Below are 23412 nucleotides of genomic sequence, written 5' to 3' on the forward strand. Positions count from 1 at the left end.
GCATTTTGGATCAGCTGAAGGCTTTTCAGGGAGCTTTTAGGACAGCCTGAAAATAATAATAGTCCAGCCTAGAAGTTATAAATGTATGAATTAGCTTTTCAGCATCAGTCTGAGAAAGGATGTTTCTAATTTTAGAAATATTGCACAAATGCTTAAAAGCGGTCCTACATATTTGTTTAATATGTGCATTGAAGGACATATCCTGGTCAAAAATGACTCCAAGATTTCTCACAGTGTTACTGGAGGCCAAAGTAATGCCATCCAGAGTAACTATCTGGTTTGACACCATGTTTCTAAGATTTGTGGGGCCGAGTACAAGAACTTCAGTTTTATCTGAATTTAGAAGCAGGAAATTAGAGGTCATCCAGGCCTTAATATCTTTAAGACATTCCTGCAGTTTAACTAATTGATGTGTGTTATCTGGCTTCATTGATAGGTAAAGCTGAGTATCATCTGCATAACAATGAAAATTGATGCAATGCTTTCTAAAAATACTGCCTAAGGGAAGCATGTATAATGTAAATAAAATTGGTCCTAGCACAGAACCCTGTGGAACTCCATAATTAACCTCAGTGTGTGAAGAAGACTCCCCATTTACATGAACAAATTGGAGTCTATTAGATAAATATGACTCAAACCACTGCAGTGCAGTACCTTTAATACCTATAGTATGCTCTAATCTCTGTAATAAAATGTTATGGTCAACAGTATCAAAGCTGTACTGAGGTCCAACAGGACAAGAACAGAGATGAGTCCACTGTCAGAGGCTGTGAGAAGATCATTGGTAACCTTCACTAATGCTGTTTCTGTACTGTGATGAATTCTGAAACCTGACTGAAACTCTTCAAATAAACCGTTCCTCTGCAGATGATCAGTTAGCTGTTTTACAACTACTCTTTCAAGAATCTTTGAGAGAAAAGGAAGGTTGGAGATTGGCCTATAATTAGCTTAGACAGCTGGGTCAAGTGATGGCTTTAAGTAGAGGTTTAATTACAGCCACCTTGAAGGTCTGTGGTACATAGCCAACTAATAAAGACTGATTGATCATTTTTAAGATTGAAGCATCAATAATTGGAAAGACTTCTTTGAACAGTCTAGTAGGAATGGGATCTAATAAACATGTTGCTGGTTTGGAGGAAGTAACTATTGAAGTTAACTCTGAAAGACCAACTGGAGCAAAAGAGTCTAAACAAATACCAGCAGTGCTGAAAGCAGCCGAACATGAAGAATAATCTTTGAGATGGTTATGAATAATTTTTTTTCTAATGTCTAAAATTTTATTTGTAAAGAAATCCATGAAGTCACTATTAGTTAAAGTGAAAGGAATACTCGGCTCTACAGAGCTCTGACTCTTTGTCAGCCTGGCTACAGTACTGAAAACAAACCTGGGGTTGTTCTTATTTTCTTCAATTAATGATGAATAGTAAGATGTCCTAGCTTTACGGAGGGCTTTTTTATAGAGCAACAAACTCTTTTTTCAGGCTAAATGAGCATCTTCTAATTTAGTGAGACGCCAATAATATATCTCATACGTCTCAGACTCAGACTGCAATGCAATTTCACTGATATGTGGGTATGTGTATGTTTTACTTTTATAATTTGAGCTCCTTGACTGAGTGAAACCTTAATATGACTTAGGCTGAGTGAATAGCTTCCATTACTAGCATTTGTAGAAAGAGAGTGAATAGTTAGAATCAGGGGTGTTTATATTATAAAATATATTTTGTTGTGCTTTGAAACTTTGTGTTTTTTTGGAGCCATATTTTCAAATGCTGGCGAAGACACATTCAGCATCAACACAGGCAGACACCTCTCAGAGATCAGAGATGAAGAAGATCGTCAGATTAGTCAGGACACAAACTCCACTCCAGCACAGCGGTTACACTGCTCTTTGTCATTTGCAAACCTGTTAGACAGAACAACACATAAGTTAATGCTGTCATATTTGAAACTGTGTCTGAATGACTTGCAGGTTTTTTAGCACTTGTTGTGAAAACTCTCTTACAGCTCCTTTAAAATGTGATTATATTAACCAGAAGTACAGCTCATTGTTGTGCCACAGTGGTTTACACAGCTCTGAACAGATTTATGGAGAATGCAAATACAAACCAGCCAGTCAAGGCCACACGCACACACACACACACACACACACACACACACACACACACACACACACACACACACACACACACACACACACACACACACACACTGCCATGTATAATTGCTTTCTTGAGGAGGTGACGCTAGTGAGCAAACAGCATTACTGTGGCATGACACCACAGTAACATATTTTGATCATTAAAACTCCCACTGTAGTATTTTGCGTAACACTCGGCCGCAAAGTTGTCTCCTCTGACAGATGCTAATTGAAACTGGCCAATTATGTGCTGAGGAAGGCCAGCAATTTGTAAAGCAGACAGCTGCTGATTTAAGGCGAGTATCAGACTGCTCTCCACTGAGGCTTTAATGAATATTCACCCGTCAAACAGTCTGACTGCAGAAGAGCTGCAGTCACCAGCAGAGTAAATTTCTGAGGCAACAGGACTCGACACACACACTGACTGATGGCTCAATAATTAAACTATAAATTATAAAGTTTATCAGCAATGGAGAGAGTGGGATTGTAGAGATCAATTCAAAATATTAGTTATTGAGCCATAATATGTAAGTGGTTATTAACATGGGCATGGCAAGAAATGACATTTGATAAAGACCTTCAACAAGATGGAAAAAAAGTGGACAACTCAGCATTAGTAATTATGAAGAACTTTCAGAGAGTGATGAACAAAATAAAAAGAATGTGTGACATAAGGTGGTACATACCAGAGACAGGGCAGATGTTGGGTGAACACCAGGTCTGTTGTCTCTGACCATGACTCAAGGGAGAGCCCGAAATAATTTAGCAAAATTTGGGAACATTTATATTATATTTAATGTTGTTTAATATTTGTGTGAATAAAAGATTATCTCCCAATCATTTTTTTTTCTTGAAATAATGTGCTGTATCATACTGTCATGATGGTATAAGTTTTTACGCAAAATGAAAGTGTCACGGCAGTGGTGTAGTGAGCACTATTGCCTCACAGCAAGAAGGTCCTGAGTTTGAATCCGCCTGGGCTGGGGCTTTTGTGGAGTTTCTATGTTCTCTCCGTGTTTGCGTGGGTTTTCTCCGGGTACTCTGGTTTCCTCCGACAGTCCAAAGACAGCGTGGTTAGGTTAATTGGTGATTTGAAATTGCCTATAGGTGTGAGTGTGAATGTTGTTTGTCTCTTTGTGTTAGCCCTGCGACAGGCTAGTGACATGTCCAGGTGTACCCTGCCTCTCACAGCTGGGATACCCCTCACCTCCAGACCCTGAAAAGGATGAGCGGAAGAGAATGGATGGATGAAAGTGTCATCACATTATAAGTGATACAGTGAGACAAGCCCAGACATGTCTGACAGTGAGAGCTATGTGTCCGACTCCAATGATGATTTAGTGAAAACAGAGTTACTCCAACATCCTTCATCAAAGCACAACGCCCTGCAAAATTTGGAAGAAAACTGTTCCTCTATGAAGACACATGAGGAGCAGATACTAGTAGCTGATAATGTGTGACCCAAATGTAAACAAATGACTTCACCGCACTCCACTAGCACTTACTAGTTGTGCGCCATATGATATAAAGATGAAAGAGTGGATGGAAATGAAAGTGGTAAAGGATCACTTTCACCCTCTGTAACCCACAACAGCTATAGCCAGCCAGCATGGTTCTACTAGTCTTTGCATCAAAGTGTTTTTGTACACACTATATTTTAGGACTATTTAATAATATCAACACAGAAATAAACAAGGAATAAAAATTGTATGTGTGAAAATTAAATATTTTGCAATATTTTACATTTTGCGCTTGAGTCACTTCAAATATGCTAGCCCCTGTTTATCTACTCTGCTGTTTATCTCATAATGCTGAGTGTAGGAGTTATGGTATAAATTCCATTCTGTTTATTATTATTCTGTTTATGATACTGTTGTTTTTATGTTTGAAATGGAAACACGTGGTGACATTTTTTACAAAGGAAGTTGTAGTTACCTGCAGGCTGCTCTCAGCCTGCAGAGAACACATATAGGATACGTGTCTCGTATACGCCATGTTACATGCGCACATGTCACAGTATGCTTACGACCATATATGGTAAGGAAAAAGCCAAGAATGTCGTTTATTACATGCTGTAAACTGCGTTTGGTGTAACCCACGTGATCTTATTGTGAAAACCCGAATAAAAGCGCTGCGCAGGAAGCGGTCCTTTAGGACAGATAACTTCCGCTCAGCCGCGAGCTGAGTTCAAGGAACGGATCTCTCCGCCTTGCGCAAGTTCAAAAGAGTTGTGTGTTTGTTCTCTGAGTTATTAAAATGATCTGAACCTATCACTGAGTGTGGAGCATCCACATCTATTTACTGTGGAGGAGGCTGGAAAACTTTGTGAAAGGAGTCCAAACCGAGTCGATGAGTCAGTGAAGCTCACTTCTGACGAATGACAGCAACACTGAGGTGAGCTGATGAGGATTTCCAGAACTTTTCCCTCAGTAAGCGTTTCAGTTTTTGCTGCTGTTAGCTGATGTTAACCGGTGTTACTGAAACTTTCTTCCTAGTAGATCTGACATTGTGGACGAGCCAGACACTGAGTGAATAAACTCTCACGTGATGTGAGAATGTAATCAAACTGTTTATCAGGGGTAAAGTGTCATTTTTAGGACACTCGAGACATTAGCTGGCATACTGTTAGCTTATAACCAGCTGATTAGCTGGCTCCTGTCAGCTGTGCGGAGATGGAGGGTCACAGGTCTGATCTGATGAAAATAAATAATTGTAGAATGCCACAGAAGGCCTTTATTTGTCATTATACAGAAGGTACAATGAGATTGGAGGGCCACTCCTGTTCAGTGCCATCCATTAGAAAGTCACACTTTCTAAAAATATTAAATAAAATAGAATGCATAAAAAATAAAATAAACAGATTAAGTTCATGAAGATGGATGAATGAATATTGCACATTTTAGAGGTGATAGATATTGTTCAGTACAATAATATTGCACAGAGATGTGGCTGTTGCACAGTTAGACTGGCTGAGTGTGTGAGTTCAGGGTGGTTACTGCCTTAGCGGGGAAACTGTTCTTGAGTTTGTTCTGGCTTTGATGCACCTGTAGTGCCTATTGTGACAATATTGGGGATAAATAAGCAATTTTTGGTACGTTTTCATGTGTTAGAGCTGAGCCCTGACTTCAGTTTGGGAGATGAAGATTGAGGTGAGGAGGAAGAAGATGAGGTGGGGATGTGGAAGGAGAGAGAGCTGTAGAGGAGGGTGGCTGTAGCTCAGTAGGTAGAGCAGGTCACCTACTGATCGGAAGGTCAGCGGTTCGAATCCTGGCTACTCCGGGCTACATGCCAATGTATCCTTGGGCAAGATACTTAACCCCAAGTTGCTCTCCGACCGTTCTGTCGGAGTATGAATGTGTATGAATGTTAGGTAATTAAAAGCACTTAGCTTCATAAAAATGGAAGTGCTTGTATGAATGGGAGTGCATGGGTGAATGTAAACAGGTTGTATAAGCGCTTTGAGTGCTCATACTGAGTAGAAAAGCGCTATATAAGAACTAGTCCATTTACCATTTACCATTTAAAGAAGAGGAGGAGGATGAGAAAAAGATAATAAGAAAGAAATAAGTGATAATGAGAAATAGATGAAATGTAGAGAGGTACAAATCTTAAGTGGTCATTTATAGTTTAAAAGAGCTACTTGTGATCTTTAAATTAAAACTCATTTAATAATAATTGACACTACAGTAGTTTTTAGCTACAGTATATTAAGGCGGTTAGAGTGTTCTTCAGATTTCCCCGTTCCTTCAGAATTCTCGGGAATCTGGAACATTCTGATGGAATTCTGTTGGGGTATAGAGGGTTAAGCTTGGTAATTCAGCTTTTTTTAGGTTATTTAATAGAAAAAGAAGGTTATGCTCATAAATATACATTGATTAGTCTGTCATTATATCTTCCAACCTTAATTAATTCTTGAATGAACAATTCTTGTTCATTCAAGAATTAATCCATTAAAAACGCATAGGAGTGGTTGCTGGTTTCTGAAGCTGCCATACTGCATTGCCATCTTGAATACAGTTGCCAAGATGGACGTCGCCAATGCACCAAATCATGTTTTATGCATGTGGCTAGAGACTGGCCACATGCACTGTACGCCAAAGGTGGAGGATTAGAGAACTCGTAGGCAAAGTAGAATTTGTGCCCAGACCTTTAGACTCAAGACGTGAAGGATCATACCTACGGTTTATTATATTGAGGAAGGAGTCCCTTCACCAAAGAAAGAAAACCATGAAGGAAAGAGACAACAAAGAGATGACGTGACTGGCATCAGGATGTGTGGTTTGTTTGATTCTCCCTATTCTCTTCACCTCAAAAGGATTTGCCTTTTGCCAGGCTGCAGTTGTAAATATGAAATTGTTCTTAATCTGTTTGCCTGGTTAAATAAAGGTTTAAATAAATTAAAAAAAACGATACTGGCACAGTAAGCTTTCCCAGATGGAAGGAGTTGCACAAAAGAACCCTTATGAGCGTTTCCAAAATGAGCGCTCCAACACGTGGCTTTGTGTGTCTTGTCGGTCGTGTCCCTATGTGACGTGGCTGTAGCTCAGGAGGTAGAACATGTCACCTACTAATTGGAAGATTGGGGGTTCAGTGTACTTCAGTCTACATGTTAAAGTATTCTTGGGTGAAATGCTGTAGTGCTTGTATGAATGGGTGTGAACTGAGTACTCAAGTACAGTGGGAAAGCACTATATAAAACCAGTTTATTTATTTACTGTTTAAGCTTCTCCTGTGGCATCTGATGCCATTTAATCCCCAGAAACCTTTCTGAAATCTAAGAATATTCATATTTACAAACTTCTTCAGGATTTGCTGGAGAAAGCCAAACATGTTAATCACACGCCCTTTATGTACGACCACCAGAGTTCCTTTATTTTAAAATGTAGGTGATGCGCCTGCAAAAAAATGACATATGAGGCTGTTTTTAAAGGAGGACAATCTCGAATTGGGAGGGCTAAGGAAACAATTCAGTTGACTACAATCTAATCTACTGGTGAGATTTTCCACACTGTACCTTAAGTGCCGTAAGCTAAAGTATTAAGTAAAAGTATGTTGTATTAGAAATTCCAGGGAAAACACTACCCAGGCGAAAACAGTGCTTACATTTGATTTAAGGTGTCTCACTGTTTATGTTGCTATGTCAGTATTGTACTATAATGCTGCTGCTGGCACCGTGTGGAACTAAATTCACACTTTGAATTAGGCATTACTTTGAGCTCACTGGAAAAGAAGGATGGAAAATGCCCATCAGTCTGTTTGCACTGATTACTGCTGCTGCCTGCAAACTGCAGTCATTGATAATGTGTTCAGTATTTTTTTATATCAACATAAATATCATTATTACAAATTTATTACAAATGAAATACTGTGATATATCCATATCGCCCACCCCTCCCTGCAACCTTGCTTTACCTTCAGCATTCACTTATTAGCTTGACTACAAACCTAATACAATGCGTCTTTTGACAGAAATGGCCGACTGTTGTGATGGAAGTAAGTGAATTAAGACAGTAAGAGACAGAATCTTATCCAGAGTACCACGCATGAAGTGATTTGATCTAAAATGTCAAATTTCTGGTGTTTGGGACACTGTGAGTCCAGATTATGTGGTGTCGACCAAGAGTAATTTAAGGTTTAGCTTAAAGTTGTGCAGGGCTGGCCTACTGAAAGGTTGATTGTAAATAAGCATAAAAAATTGTAGTAGTTTTAGATCAGTGGTTGGATATAAGGAACCTTCTAGTTGTAAACTACACTAACAGTTTACAACTAGCAGGAAGGAAGATTGAAGCCTAGTGTACCAAGCACAATATGGTCGGGTAAAAAGGGAAATTGAAAATAACCTGTAAATTTGAAGATCTTGGTTTATCTTCCTCACCTTATTGTTCTTCTTTCCTCTTTCCTGTCCTTTTGCTTTTCCCTTTTCTGTTCTTTCTGTACACTTTTCTTGTCTTCATTGTACCCTTTGTCTAAAATTTCCTACCTTTAGTTTTTTTCCTATTATGCCCTCCTTACCTATCTACTCCATTTTCTCTCCTGCTGTGTCCTCGCTGACTCAGCTATCACAACCATTTTCTTCAGAAAACAGCCTTTTTCCTTTTGCACTCCCCACTACCCGCGCTCTAAAACAATTTCCTCCTCTGTATTTTTCTATGAAGCTGGGGCGTCTGCTTAGAGTTTCTGTTCTTCACTGAAGCTCAGGAACAGATGAGTCATTAGTCTTCCTGTAGGTTTTTGCTGCAGACTGAATTGCGTCTTTGTTCCTATAAATCTAATAAAGAGCCTGATTGCTTTTGCTAATCATCCTGCGTCTTCCTGCTGCTGCTTATTGCTGCCATTAATTTCTGAGATAACTGGCCCTCTGCTGGAACACAAAGCCACCGATAACAGCATTGTGTGTGGGTGTGTTGGAGGTGAAGGTCTACGAACTAAATGGGGGGAATTCATAAGTGTTTGGGGGACAGAAAATATTTTTTATAGGAGAATACATAAGGGTAACTTTTTCTCCCTTCTGCAATCTTGGCAGTGCATCATGTTTGTTTTGGTCATGCTCAGCTGGGTCTACTGTCGTCTCATTGTGTTTAGTCTGCCCCCTAGAGATCTTTTCTATTGTTCTACACTTTCTGGAATAACGTTTTGTAAAGTGTGGTTGTGTCCCATTAAACTTGTCTTGGACCTGATTCCCCAAAGAGACTGAAATTTACAGATATTCACAAGCAGTAAATAACAAGCATGGCAATGTATAAAGATCATGCACCTTAATAAAAGAAGATAAAGTAGTAGTAAAATTGCAAATGTTAAACAGGTTCTTTAGGGGTACCAGAAAAAAAAACAAAAAACTTTGAATCACTGAGAAAAACTGATATTTAAAATTTGAGTTCTTGAATCACGTGAGGGTTTCTCAGACTATTTGAACAGGTTTCTAAATTATGTCTCAATACTGCCCACTGGTAAAATCTGGCAGAGCAGTGGTAGAAAACAAGAAAAATAGTAGTAAAAGCAGCAAGTTTCAAAACATATAAAGAAAAAAGAAGTAGACCAGAGGTAGTGAAGCAGTGGGAATGGATTCAGTGGCCTCTATCTTCTAGTTATTCCTGCTATTTTATATTCAGACACATTGAAGAAATCCTCCCTCATTACCAGAGTCTCGTGAATTGAGCGCGGCCTTCAGTGACTGGCTGCTCTGCTTCTGCACCTCGTCCAGCAGCAGGACATTCGGCCTGACTCTCCATACAGCAGCGTTTCCTTCCTTCCACTCCACTAATTAGCCGGAGTCACATTGTGCAGAGCTGTCTGTGGCCTTTTATTTTGTTATGTTTTTCATTCCATCTCTTCTGCGCGACACTATGTTTTTATTTTCTCTGTATTTTTAATGAGAGGTGTGTTTTTCAACCACAAGCAGATTTCTTCTGTTCATTCTCCCTTTTTTTTTTTTTGCTGAAGTGGCAGCTGGAAAGTGTGCACACCTTCTGATAACCTGAATCAAAATGTACTGATGCATTCAGAGCCACATGTGGGCCTGTCACCGGAGAATTGCAACCAGTGAAAAAGACCTCTGCCAAACATAATTACACTCATGAATGTGTGGCCTAATACACAAGAAATTAGACCGTCCTTTTAGAACTAAGGGTGCATTCAAACATGCTGGAATATAATTGTGCACTATTAAAAAGCCCATTAATCTTTGGTGTATTGATTTTTCCTTGTGCTAATGGACGGTATTGTCTCTCAGTTCTCTAAGTGACACATCAACAAATAAAGGAGGTGGCTCTCAAACAATATTGTTTGAAGTCTAATTGGTCACAGAGAGGGTTCAGCTATTTAGCACAACACATCAAAGACTGTCCTTTAAATCAGATCCTGCTGAAAGTGAGACCCAATGGGTACTCAGCTCACCACTACTGTTCACATTCGCTTTTTAAAAATGGTCTAACCTTAACCAAAATGCGTATTTTTTAAGCAGCTCATTGAGCTCTTTGTTTAAACTTAATCTCCTCACAGAGGAATTTTACATTTTAGATGCATTGTTTTTGGCACAGCTCCCTCCATCTTTGCTTAGCAGTTGGAAGTCAGTTGAGAAACCATACTAGTAATCATGACAGACAACTACACAATGATACACAGGCTGCAAACTGCATCTGACATCAGCTGATCTGGATTATAAGACTGCACAGTTGTTTGCCAAATTAGCAACCAAACCACAAGCAGCACTTTGCCCAGATCAGACACTCATGTAAAATTCACCTTTTATTAAAGGTAAGCCAGGAAAGAGCAGACAAGGGGTATAAATGAATGGCATACTTGACAGCATGTAAGCCAAAGCAATTGACCTGTATTTTTTTGTGCTGGTTATTTTACCATTTTTTTTCTCAAATACGGGCACCAAAAGAATAGTTAACATGGAGTCAGGAAGGATGGTATGCATTAACAATCCAGACTAGCGTAATGGAATTAACACTGAAGCTGTGTCCAGATTCAGGGGCCACATCCTTCGAAGGACCTGATCTACGTAGGCCGGGTCCTTTGAAGCCCACGAAGACTGCAAAGGGTGGAAGTGAGCGGGTGTGAAACTGGACGGTCTAGCCTTCATATCTGCCTCAGTGTTGCTCATAGCAGCTGTGACAGTGCGGCACACAGCTGTAGAAAAGACTCTGTTAAAGACCGAACTTCTGCTTCTTTTTTTTTTTTTTTGGTTTATTTAATGTCAGCACTTAATTAAAAATAAGCTATTAAAACAACACATTTCTACATCAAGGAATACAGATGAGTTAATGATTCATTTTCAAATATATTGATAGCTTTCTATTTAGACATTAAAGTTAAATAAAACTATCTAGCTATGAAACTTAACTTCAATTTTAGCCAAACCTATTTGATCACAAACAGATGAAACACCAAGCTGAGAAAAGTCTGAAAAAAACTCCTCAGCCTCCCCGGTAAGGTCTATGCCAGGGTGCTGGAAGGGAGGGTCCATCCATTAGTGAAACCTCAGTTTCAGGAGGAATAATGCAGTTTTCGTCCTGGTCGTGGAACGCTGGACCAGCTCTTCATCCTCTCGAGGATATTCAAATGTGCGTGGGAGTTTGCCCATCCAGTCTATATGTGTTTTGTGGACTTGGAGAACGCATTCAACCGTGTTTCTTGGGGTATTCTGTAGGGAGGTGCTGCAGAAGTATGGGGTGTTGGGGGCCATTCAGTCCCTGTACAACAGTAGCGAGAGCTTGGTCTGTATTGCCGGTAATAAGTCAGACTTGTTTCCTGTGTGTTGGACTTCATCAGGGCTGCCCTTTGTCACCAATTCTGTTCACAGTTTTTATGGACAGAATTTCTGGGCATAGCCAAGTAGCACAAGGCTTCCACCTTGGTGGCCTCAGAATCTCATTTCTGCTTTTTGCGGATGATGCAGCCTTTTTAGCTTTATCAGGTGGTGGCCTCCATACGGTGGCCCAGAGGTGTCAGGTCAAATACAAAAGCTGCAACAGAAATACAAAAGCCACAACAGAAATATAAAAGCCACAACACAAATACAAAAGCCACAATGGAAGTGACGCAACATAAGTTTTTTTTTTTTTTCACTCAGCTGTCATTTTACCGATGAGAAAGAGAGGCGGAAATGGCTGCAGTTGATAAGGTATGTTACAATCATCTTTCATTGGTTATGCCATTGCTGTTTATTTAGGAGCATTTGGACCCGGAAATGACGTCAGACTTAAAGACCGGATACAGAAGAAGAAGCAGAACTGCCAAAAATCCGATGAAGAAGAAGGAGCTTTGCTTGCGGACTTAGAAGAAACAAATATTGCCCGTTTGATAAGTAAGTGAAACGTTTTTCAGTGTCATTAACTATGATCACTATTTGCAATGTGATTGTCACAAGTGAGCAGTATTATTTAATGTCCTTATTTTCTTGTTATATACTGTATACTCTGCCATTTAACCAACGATGAGTAAGCGTGAGTGGAAAGTGGGATGAGGGAATCTTTGTAAATCTTGAGCATGAGATTAGGGAAGCTGTGGGTTTTCTGTTTCAAAAACCGAAAACAGATAACGTTAATCCTGCGTAACTTAACTTATGCAACAAAATCTAAACTCATCGTTGACCCCTTCCCTCCTGCAGATCCTTGAAAAGCTATGTGACAAATTGGTTCATTTACTCATTCATACTTGCGATTTCTTCGCTGAGTTTTTAGCAACATATAAATCACAGTAAGATGTTGTTCGTTACACAAACTCTGCAGATCGTGGATTACACTTTACAAATCTGACAGTGGACTTAAATAAGGCAGCTATCCGGTTAGAAAAGTTTGCATTTGAACACTTGGCGTGAGCTAACATGACAGTACTGAACTATCTTGTGATTTTTAAAATCACATTAATCAGGGTTAAGCTGTAATTGTTTATGAACAATCATGTGTCATATTGTGATGAGTTGGATTGATGACATATTTCTATCAAAGTTAGATTCAAGTCTAAAAATTTACATTCAGTTTGAATATAGAACATGGAAGATAATTTATATTGTGTGGAATGTTTTAAAATAACTAAAGTATTCAACCATGTTTGTGTGATATTTAAAATGATTGACCACTCAATTACTCTGAATTTCCATGAGCAGCAATCAGAGAGGATGAGTATAGTTTGGCAGGGAAGGTGATTGCCATGTCCATAGTACATGGTGGACCTGGCCCAAATTTCCTCTCAAGGGATTTGGTCAGCTACATCGCAGGGCAGTCCAGTTTCCACTCATCTGTAGCAGACGTTACAGATGAAGAAATAGGGAAAGTGTTACAAGAGGTATGATGGTCATTACTGTAAAGTTTCGAAATTGTATGAATAATTTGTTATAAATGTAAGCAGGTTTGTCTCCTTTGAAATATTCTTTCAATGTATTTTTCAGATATTTCTATTTATATATAATTACTTTTTGTATCTGAAATGAGTAAAGTTCTTCTCCTGTTTTTTTTAGATCCAGAATGCTTCCTCATTGGAGACCCTCCGAGACTTAATGGTACAGCACAGTACCATGTTGCAGACTGCAGGGTGCTTCAAACATGTCAAGTCATTGGAGGAAAAGCACGAATCACAGTGCAATCGAAAGGTAGTTGTATTTTGTTATTGCCATTGTTGCTAAAAAGTAAATACAATAATTGTGAGGTATAAAACAAGTGTTTCATTTCAATGCTTAGTAGCTGATACAAAGTGTACATTTAATTTTCTAAGCAACCTGTTATTGCATTTCAGATTCAAGAATGGACTTGCCACCTTGCAGTTTTTAACAGCCCTGCAGCAGTATCCAATGACTCCTGTCCTGTGCCATTCTAAGAAGAATTTGTCTGCTGCGCACATTGAAAATCTGTTCCAACCAGAGCTTAGTCCAGATGGAAGCAACCAGAGGGTCCAGGAGAACAAGACAACAACTTTTTGGGCAGAATACCTTCTTGACTGTGAAGGTTGGTTTATTTGTTCCACATTGTCCAATAATCACACAAATTACAATAAAATTAATGATTTATAATGTCTCAGTGTTGGTATTTACTTCTACTTTCAGAACATAACAGTGTGGTGACCCTGGAGGATGTCCTCATGGTTGCCACGGGTGTGCCATGCATGCCTCCTGCTGGTGTGGACCCTCAGCCATGTCTTCAATTTCTTAAAGGATCAAAATTCCCTATGGCAAATACATGTGCCAACACTTTAAAGCTGCCACTCTTGGACAACTACAACACATTTAAGGACAATATGAACTTTGGGATCAAAAATTCCCCTGGCTTTGGATGCATTTAGTCCACCTACAGCTGTTGGTATCTTGAGCCAGACCTGTAAAGGTTGTGGGTTCTAGTTCTTCTGCGTTAGTGTATCCACACTAGACCAGTTTTGTGTACACACACACACACACACACACACACACAATGTCCAAATTCAGGGGCCGCATCGTTCGAAGCATAGACATATATACTATGTCTGTATATATGTCTATGGTTCGAAGGACCGGGTCCTTCGCAGTCCACGAAGAACGCAAAGGCCGGAAGTGAGCGGCTAGCCTTCATATCAGCATCGCCTGCCCTCACCTCTGTGTAGCTCATGTCGCCTAGCAAAGTGAGTGCGAAGCACAGCTGTGGAAAAGCAGCTGGTTAAACGGAGAACAAACATTTGCTCCTTTTTGTGGTTTAAGTTATAATTATTTTTTTTCAAAATAAGCTGTTAAAACAAGCATGACACATTTCAACATCAAGGAATACAGCTGAGCGAATGATTAATTTCCAACTATATTAAGTGAGACATTAATGTTGACTAAAACTATCCAGTTATGATGCTTAACTTTAATTTCAGGAGTTTGCTTATCACAGGAGCACTTCCACCCTTCGTTGGTCTGTGTAGTAGACTGGTGGAAAAATAAACAAAATTTTGAAGTTTAAGCTCATGTATATTGATTCATTCATCAACCAAAGTTAAACTAATATTTATCATGTTAAATATTGAAATGTGATTAAAATGTGATTAATTTCGATTAATTAATTACAAAGCTTGTAATTTTTTAATCGAGTCCCACCCCTAATATATATATATATATATAAATATATATATATATATATATATATATATATATATATATATATATATATATATATATATATATATACAGGTATAAGACCTATCCACATGGTTTAGCTGTTGTGTCCCAACTTCCCCCCAGGCTATGCATCTTAGGTGATGTTAGTGAATTATTCATGGAGTCAAATATATCACACATAGTTCTTACAGCCTTGTGCATCGCTAAGAAAACTATCCTCATGAATTGGAAGTCAAAAAATAAACTATGTATTAATACAGAAATTTATTAATAGATCATTTTAGTTTAGAGAGAATGTCTGCTTCTTCTAAAGATCAATTGGAGGAATTTGACTCTCTTTGGTTCCCACTGATCAGCTCCATTACTTAGTGGGGGTGGTTGGCTGTGGGCTCTGCTCCTGATGTGCTTTGTAGGTGGTCAGGTGAGGACTCTGGGGGCCTGTGTAGCTGGTAGCATCCTGAGACTGGAGTCCTGGGGCGACCTTCTGATGATGTCTGTGTGCCTGTCCTGGCTGATGGTGGTGGGGGCTTGGATGGTGGTGCCTTAAGGTCCTGGGGTGTGGGCCGGGGTGCTTGGGGTGGTGTGTGCCAGCCCTCGAATGGTTGGCTGGTCTTCCCTGTGTGGCTCGGGGGCTGGGGTCTGGGGCCCGGGGCCTGGGGCCGTGCCGGCTCCCGGTGGGTCCCCCCTGGCGCTGGGGGGGTCTCTGCTGTCCCGGGCGCACCACCAGGTGGGGTGGGTTGACCTGGCCTGCGTCTGGATGTCCGGTCTGCACTTTTGGGGCCCTGGGGTGCCTACATTGCGGGGGGGTGGGTGGTGGGGACAGGGCACCGTATTTCCAACTCAGGCCAGTATGTCCTGTCGCTTGTTTGTGTCTTTTGTCGAGTAAATGGGCGTCTAGTGTGAGTGGGCTACCCTCTGCGATGGGGGCGGTGGCACCAGTCTCAGGTGCTGCAGTGCTCTGGGATGCTGTCACCACGGCCCTGGGTTCACCCCCCCCTGCCCTGGGCTGGGGTGTGGGAGATCGGGGTGCCTATTGAGCCAGTGGACAGCTGGCTCTCTTCTTCCAGGTTTTTTTTTTTTTTTCCCTTCCTGGTGGTGCTTGTGGCACAACTGCCCCCTCAATTTTAACTGCACCTTATACACCTCATTCATTCACAAACATAAACACACATTGTCAGTATCTTTTATGTTTAACAAGTGACTAATTATTTGGTTTATTCATCCTATTTTTTTTCTCTCTATTCTCTTCTTTCCCTTCTCTCTTATTCTCTCTCTTTCTCTCTCTTTCTCTCTCTCTCCCTTTTTCTTTTCTTCTTTTCTTTTTCCTAAGCCTGTCAGCTCTGGCAAAATTCATCACACAGTATGCTAAAAATAATTTAAATAAAATAAAGGGTCACACACTAACAAGAGGAGCCTATAGAGAACCTATAGAGCTCACCTTGAAATAGCAAATATGTTTGGCACAACAACGCTTTCAGGTCACAGTTCTGTTTGCAAGATCTGCCAGACATGACAGGCTTAAAAAAAAAAAAAAGTACAAACATCTTATTAAGATGGACTTTGATCCTAAAAACACTCAACAATGGAATTGCTTTTAAAGATGTACTGCTATTTTCAGCAGTTAAAGAAGCTGTTATATGAAAGCAATTTTAAAATGAACACAAGTAGTCTCAAGCTGACACTAGTATGATAAAGCCAGAAGTAAAAGTGTGTATAGATCAGAATAATCACATGCAATAATTACAGAAATGTCAAGTAGATGGACCATAAATCCATAATAACTTCAACAAGAAGACTTATGTGACAAAAACCTTTGTTTCCAAAAGTAGGACCACCAGCTCACAATACGTTGGTTGGATGTTGAAGTCCCATACATGTGACTTTTGGCTCCTGCAAATTCGTCTGTGTGCAATGACCTCAAGGAACAGTGAAGTGCTGCCATCAGTCCATTTTCTGTTCTGCAGTCTGTGCGGAGGCGCATTGGAAAAACTCCAAACTCAGAAATGTAGTGCGTGTAATTTTGAGCGATGATCCTAGGATCATTGTTGGACTTTCCACATTTGAGCCACATGATTTTTCTGGAGAACCCATCAATGCAGCCACTTATTGAAATTCCATAGGGTTTTAATTTATCATACCCATCAACATGCCAGATTTCACTGGGTCCCACTGAATGATATGCTCTGCAGACAAATCTTCGTCTGGACCGATTTTCTATTCCGGATCCAATTCCCCCATTAGTCGCATCACATCCCTTCTTCTGATGACAAGAGAGTACTTCTGTTTAAGGGTCTGCCACATCGCTCGGTAACCCAGCAGTTGGCCTGATCCCTTAAGTTAATCAGAAATAGCTGCCTGCACAGTAGCATTTGGTGTGTACTTTGTCCTCCTGGTCAGGCCTACATCTTGTAGTCTTCTTTTTAAAGTGCTAAGACTCATTGAAATATTGTGTTTGGCTGCAAGGAAGTCTCTTATTACTTCATAACTGTGGCCCTCTGTGAAATACTTCAAGATGAGATCATCTGCAGTTGTGGTTTCAGGATCTGAGGGGAAGGAATGAGACACTAGATCTAAGAATAGAAAATAAGCTGTATTCATAAACGTTGTTTTCATTTATATTTACTAAGTGTATATATTATCACCAACTTTCAGAGCAAAACATACCTTCATCTTGATGACTCCTTAAGAATTGAATATTTCTGCTACATGAGCCACAATGGGACAGCACGACATGAAGATTCCCACCACAAAATGGACAAAACATAGCCTGGTAAAAGCCAAGAAGAATCACTCAGTCTTTGCACCATCATTATACATAAGGTACACCATAAAAGTGTTTTCCGCCTTGGCTTAAAAAAATTATGTTCCATACATGGCAGAGTTAAACCTGATTAATAATGTGTTTAACACACAAATGGAAAAGTCACTTTCAGTAAAGACGCTAACTGTAAAGAACAACTCAAGGAGTCTGTAGAGATGATTTAAACAATTTTGCCAAAGCATAGCAAATAGCTGAAGTTATAGCTACCAATTCGGGAGTTTCTGAGCGATCAATTCTCCGTTTTTTGTGCCATACTGTCGTTAAGCAATGCAAGTTATCTGAAATTGTTTAAGTCGTTTCCGTGGTAACCACTGACCTCACAAACTTAAAAAGCAATGTTTCCCTCTTCACAGGGTTAACAAACTTGCAGTTGTCAGTAATCCCACTTTATGGCATAGTGGTACACCTGCATCATAGTTAAAGAAAAACGTTTCACTTACTTATCAAACGGGCAATATTTGCTTCTTCTAAGTCCGCAAGCAAAGCTCCTTCTTCTTCATCAGGTTTTTGGTGGTTCTGCTTCTTCTTCTGTATCCGGTCTTTAAGTCTGACGTCATTTCTGAGTCCAAATGCTCCTAAATAAACAGCAATGACATAACCAACGACTGTTCACTAGTAAAGATGATTGTAACATACCTTATCAACTGCAGCCATTTCCGCTTCTCTTTCTCATCGGTAAAATGACAGCTGAGTGAAAAAAAAAAAAAACTTATGTTGCGTCACTTCCGTTGCGGCTTTTGTATTTGTGTTGCGGCTTTTGTATTTGACCTGACACCTCTGGGCCACCTCAGGTAGGTAGGGAGATAGCATGAATATGACTTTTCAACATTTTGCTGGATACCACTTCTAATAAACAATATATGTTCATTTTTCAGCTGTCTGAAGATTTACCAACCTGTAGAGGATTTGGAGCTGCATGCTTTTACCCATGTTTGATTTATTAAACTTAACATCTGATTTATCAGGTGTGAAAAATGGATTGCATCTATTTTTACTGCATATTTCTTAGAGGGTGAATGCTCATTTGCAAAAGAGTAAAAAAAAAAAAAAAAAAAAATCTGTGAAATGGCATTGGGTTAAGTCAGCATGAGGAATGTTACACAGCTTTGAGATTGCACAAAAAGAATCAATCTTGAGAAAAAGTGTGCTCAAAGAAATGCTTAAAGTGTCTCTTTACTATAACATTGGGAGGAATTTTTTTTTGTTTGGTACCTGAAATGCAGAAAATTGGACAGTGGCCACTTAAATATAGGGCAGTGCATTTATGTAGCTTATGGCCTACATTGGCATTAGTGTTGATCTCACATGCATGCCTTCAATTCTAAGAAAGACCCCAGAGATACTTAAACTCACCCCAGCATAGAGTGAGCAATTCAGTTTTCTTGTTGTTCAGATTGCAGAACTGCAAATTGCCCCTGTGGGAAAGTTGCATGAATTACAATACAGTGCAAAATTTGAGGCACTTCAGATGTAGATTCATATCATTGACACAGTGTCATTAGGGAGGCATCTGATCATTCTCAGATTCATTCTGCAGCAGTGACAATGAGCACAAACATGGAGCCAGTGCCATAAATTACTACATTCAGATAAAAAAAAAAAAAAAGTGAGGTGAACAATGAGGAATCCTTCAACAGATGGCATGCTCCCTGATATAAGTACCACAGGATCGGTCTGAGATTACATGAAAAGACTGATGACACCAGCTGTGGTATCTTTTCCAAGATGTTTGAAACCAGTGACATTATACCCATTGCACTGTTAATAACTAATTGACTGTCGTGTAACAATGTTCTTTTGTACTATGAAAGAGTAACAGACTCTTAAATTACTTGGATTTCCAGAGTTTCTCATTTTAAAGAGAATTAAGCTCAGTGGTTAACCTACAGGTAATTTACTAATATGAGTGTCCAAGTTAATTAAGATGGAAATACGTGATACAACATGGTTGTAATATTTTTTCTTCTTTGCTTAGCAATTATGGGCACAAGTCTTGTTTTGGTAACATCAATATAAAATGAACTCAAATGCTAGTATGGCAGGTAAGAAAAGAAAACAACATATACTTTTTAAATTTTTTTAATATAGTTCAGTTGGTAGCAAATGAATTAATGCACAGTATTATTACGAAATGAGAAGCAAATCATTGCACCAGTTGGAGTTAAATAACTTGTTGCCAGCTGAAAGATAATTGCCCATGCAGTAATTATCCAATAGGAGTACCTATTTGCTTAGTTAAATCTGCCTGGACACTTTTTTTAAAAGAGCATTTTTTTTTTTTAAATCCTGGTTCTATGGTAAATTTTAGTAATTTAATTTCACAGGCAATGTGTATGGAGGACCAAAACTGACATAATTAAAAATAAAAGCCTATATATGCACAGTAGAGGAGCTGAAGCAAGGAGGCAGTCCTCCTCATTTGCATAATGAGGCAGATTACAGTAAAGTAAAAAGAGGAGACGAGGGAATGTAAAAAGAACAAAGGCTTGTATAGGGAAAAGGCAAAACAAAATATACATATTTCATGAAGAAAACATGCAAGGAAAACAAAAAGAAAATATATACATTGTTTGCCTAAAATTTAAAAACAAAAAAAAAAAAAAAAAAAAAAACAAAATATATATATATATATATATATATTTCTGCTTTTATTTTTAATTATGTCAGTTTTGGTACTCCTTAATGGTGAGGTGCCTTTTTTTCCAAAAATGTAAATGTAATAATTTACCTACTTTTTAATGAATAATATTTTGTTTTGAGGCAAAACCAGCAAAATCTTCAGTCAATTCAGAATGAAGGCTAAAGGCACAAATATGAGATAAAAAGATTTTGACATAGATTTGCACAGTACAACCGCAATGGGACAAAATGGCAGCACATTAATTTTAATAACAAACGAGTAGATACTAGTCTGCGGGCTTTGTGACAACCGAATGACAGACGCATACGGAGGGGCTATGACCACATGCAGGTGTACGCCGAGCTACCCACCTGCCTGGTCCCCCGCGAGCAGACCGTGTGAGAGACCATCACAACAAAGGAGACGGGAGGCCGGAGCAGGCCGAGGAGTACGTTTGGCGGCCAGTAACGATCCTCCTGCAGGTTCACTGACAAAAATCTTGGTACGACTTTGACTTCCTTTAGTTAGACAAGTTTGATCACCGAACATTTTTTCTACACAAAACAACGCTAGACTGGCCTTCAACAGTGTTTACAATCTGATCACCGCCAACAAAAGCCGGCTCCTCAGTGCAGACAGCACTGTTGCCAACTCCTCAGCAAGGAAAGTAGCTATTGGATGTCCTAAAAGTCGCTAGAATTCGCTATATGACATCATCACCTAATTTGCATAATTGGTTATTTGCAGGTAGTTGCAATCGAGGCTGTAGGAGAGAGGAATAAAATCTTTGGAGAGACAAAAAAGTGAAGAAAAACACCCTAAATATGTTTAGAACTACTAGGGCTGGGGAATATGGACCAAAATAATACCTCGATATTTTTTTACCTGAAGATATATGAAATATATCTTGATATTTTTTCTTCCCAAAGGTATAAACAAAAAGGCACCTCTGAGTCAAAGCTACATGTCCCAAATGTCACACAGACACTTTTATTAACATTCAGCTGTAGATGTACATGAGAAATTGCTCAAAAATAAACCAATGGCATATTTAAATAATAATGCTCCTCAAATAAATTAATGCTTTTTTCCTCCATAACAAAAGACTCGCAGCTGGGCTATTAAAATGTAAACATAAAAGATACAGAGCGAAAATAGCAAAAGGCTGACCGATTCTTTAAAAAGCCAGTCTGCAGTGAAGCAGACTTCACCAAACTGCTTCCTCCTGTGTAAGAGAACAAAACATGTAAACAGACTGAATGAACAAACTTCCATCCTTCAGTCAGCAGGATTTGTGAATCCATAGGTATATATCACGAGGACACGATCAGACTCACTTCCGCTATTACGGTCATGTGACCAACATACCAACAGTCCAGTACTCTTGGTGGTCCAGGCGATGCCAAAGCGTCTGAACGGATGCAGTACGAAGGCTGTATGTACACAAAACACGGCGATAGCGGAGGATTCCAGGTTAACAAAATGCTCTCCAAAAGTCGCCGACAAAACTCGCTAAATTTGTCGCTAGTCGCTTTTTGGAAAAAAACTCGCCAGGGGGGGTCTGAAAAACTGCTAAATCTAGTGACAAAGTCGCCAAGTTGGCAACACTGGCAGACAGAAAATGCTTTACGTCACATGGTCCGATCTTCATTCTGATTGGTTCTAGGGACATGGAGGCATTTACGGGCAATGGGAAGTGGTGTTTGGAGGCTTTTGATAATTCAGACTAGTCAGAGACTTAAGGAGTTATGACGCAACATGATTGATTGGCATATAGTACCTGTTGCAGTACTATTCGGGGAGCTGGATAGAAAGCTCTGGCAGGCCGGATGTGGCCCGAGGGCCTCCAGTTGACTTTCCCTGTTTTAGGTGCTGCGGAGCAACCTAGCTATTATTCATTTTGTTGTGAGACTGGGTTGGCAAAGCACACCCTACAAGGTTAAATAGTTGGTTTGCTGTTGAATTTATGTGTTCGTTCTGAATCTAATGTTTGGAAACTAGCCAGTCTCTCCTTCATTTGTTTAGTTATATAACAGAAATCCAGGTCCATTTTCCTCAAATAACTATATTAATGCATATTCTGCAGTTACTAAAACTGTGGTGACTAACAGTAATTTTATGATGGCATTTTAGATGTTGCTGTGAAGGTCAGCAGGGTTGGTACATTTTTTACCAATTAGCAAATCAGAGCAGGTTGAGATGGGACATTAAATGGAACTCAAATGCAGCATTACTTTGTAGACGTAGGTGGACGTATAGAATAAATGTGCAATTATTGACCTCTGTGACCTGTTTGTGCTGTTCAGCTATCAAGATGCAAAAACATGATGCAAACTCTCAAACAGAGGGTAATATATGCCATGCTTAAATTCAGAGACAAAAGTATTTTATGAAATATTATCTTTACTGTTTGTTGTGTAGGAAGCCATATTTGAAAATATACACCTGACCTGAGGAAAAAAGTAAGGGCTGTTTTTGTTTCAGAATTATAACCTAAGAACAAAAAGAACCAGTCCTCAAAAGCTGTGGGAAACAAAAGTGAGTGTTAATGAAAACAAACACCACAATCCAAACCTTATCTTGAAAGAACAGAACATTTCTATGATATAATTGTCTGTGTTGGGCATATTGTATTTGCAAACTACCTATAACTCATAAAACAAAATAGGAACCATCTATTCCCCATATCTCCTTTTCCTAACCAGACTTTTTACCAATTTCTTTCCATAATACACTTTCTATAACACATGAAGGAACCTGAAAAACCAGCCTATCCCCCCAGGTTCCGGCATGTTCCTTTATTAAACAGGATTTGACACAAACAACGGAATGAGGAGTCCAATTATTAAATTTAATAAAGCCATTTCAAACAGTTCACAGATATCTGGACCAGACTGCAAGCCATGAGATGACATGAAGTACTGGTACTTTCTAATTCAAGTTACAATTTCATACAGTCACAGCATATCAGTCTTGATTACATCATTTACACAACAGAATGTGGAAAACAGAGAAATTCACCAACAGGGTGACCTCGAGGTCTCCATTTCTATCATTGTTTAGTCTTCATCAGTGTGATTCATTGTACAGTCAGAACACAAAGTTCATGATGACACAGAACATTATAAGCTTCTGTATTTTTAATCAGTTATGTTATTTTCCAGGCAAATTTCTCAGGGAAGTAAACGTACATAAGATATATATGTGGCATATATCATGAATATCCCTACACACATTAACACCTTTTCATTCCTAACCTTTCC

At 39.3% G+C, this 23412-nt stretch overlaps 1 long non-coding RNA gene across 1 annotated transcript; it reads left to right on the forward strand.

The window, feature by feature from the left end:
* The first annotated feature begins 11828 nt into the window (after window positions 1-11828).
* LOC115786408 (uncharacterized) lies at window positions 11829-14084 on the forward strand. The gene is made up of 4 exons (XR_004020416.1): window positions 11829-11951; window positions 13104-13235; window positions 13379-13587; window positions 13686-14084. It is a non-coding gene; the product is annotated as an uncharacterized LOC115786408 (long non-coding RNA).
* Window positions 14085-23412: the final 9328 nt, after the last annotated feature.

This window comes from Archocentrus centrarchus, chromosome 10, assembly GCF_007364275.1.
Source record: "Archocentrus centrarchus isolate MPI-CPG fArcCen1 chromosome 10, fArcCen1, whole genome shotgun sequence".
In the NCBI taxonomy this organism is placed as follows: Eukaryota; Metazoa; Chordata; class Actinopteri; order Cichliformes; family Cichlidae; genus Archocentrus; species Archocentrus centrarchus.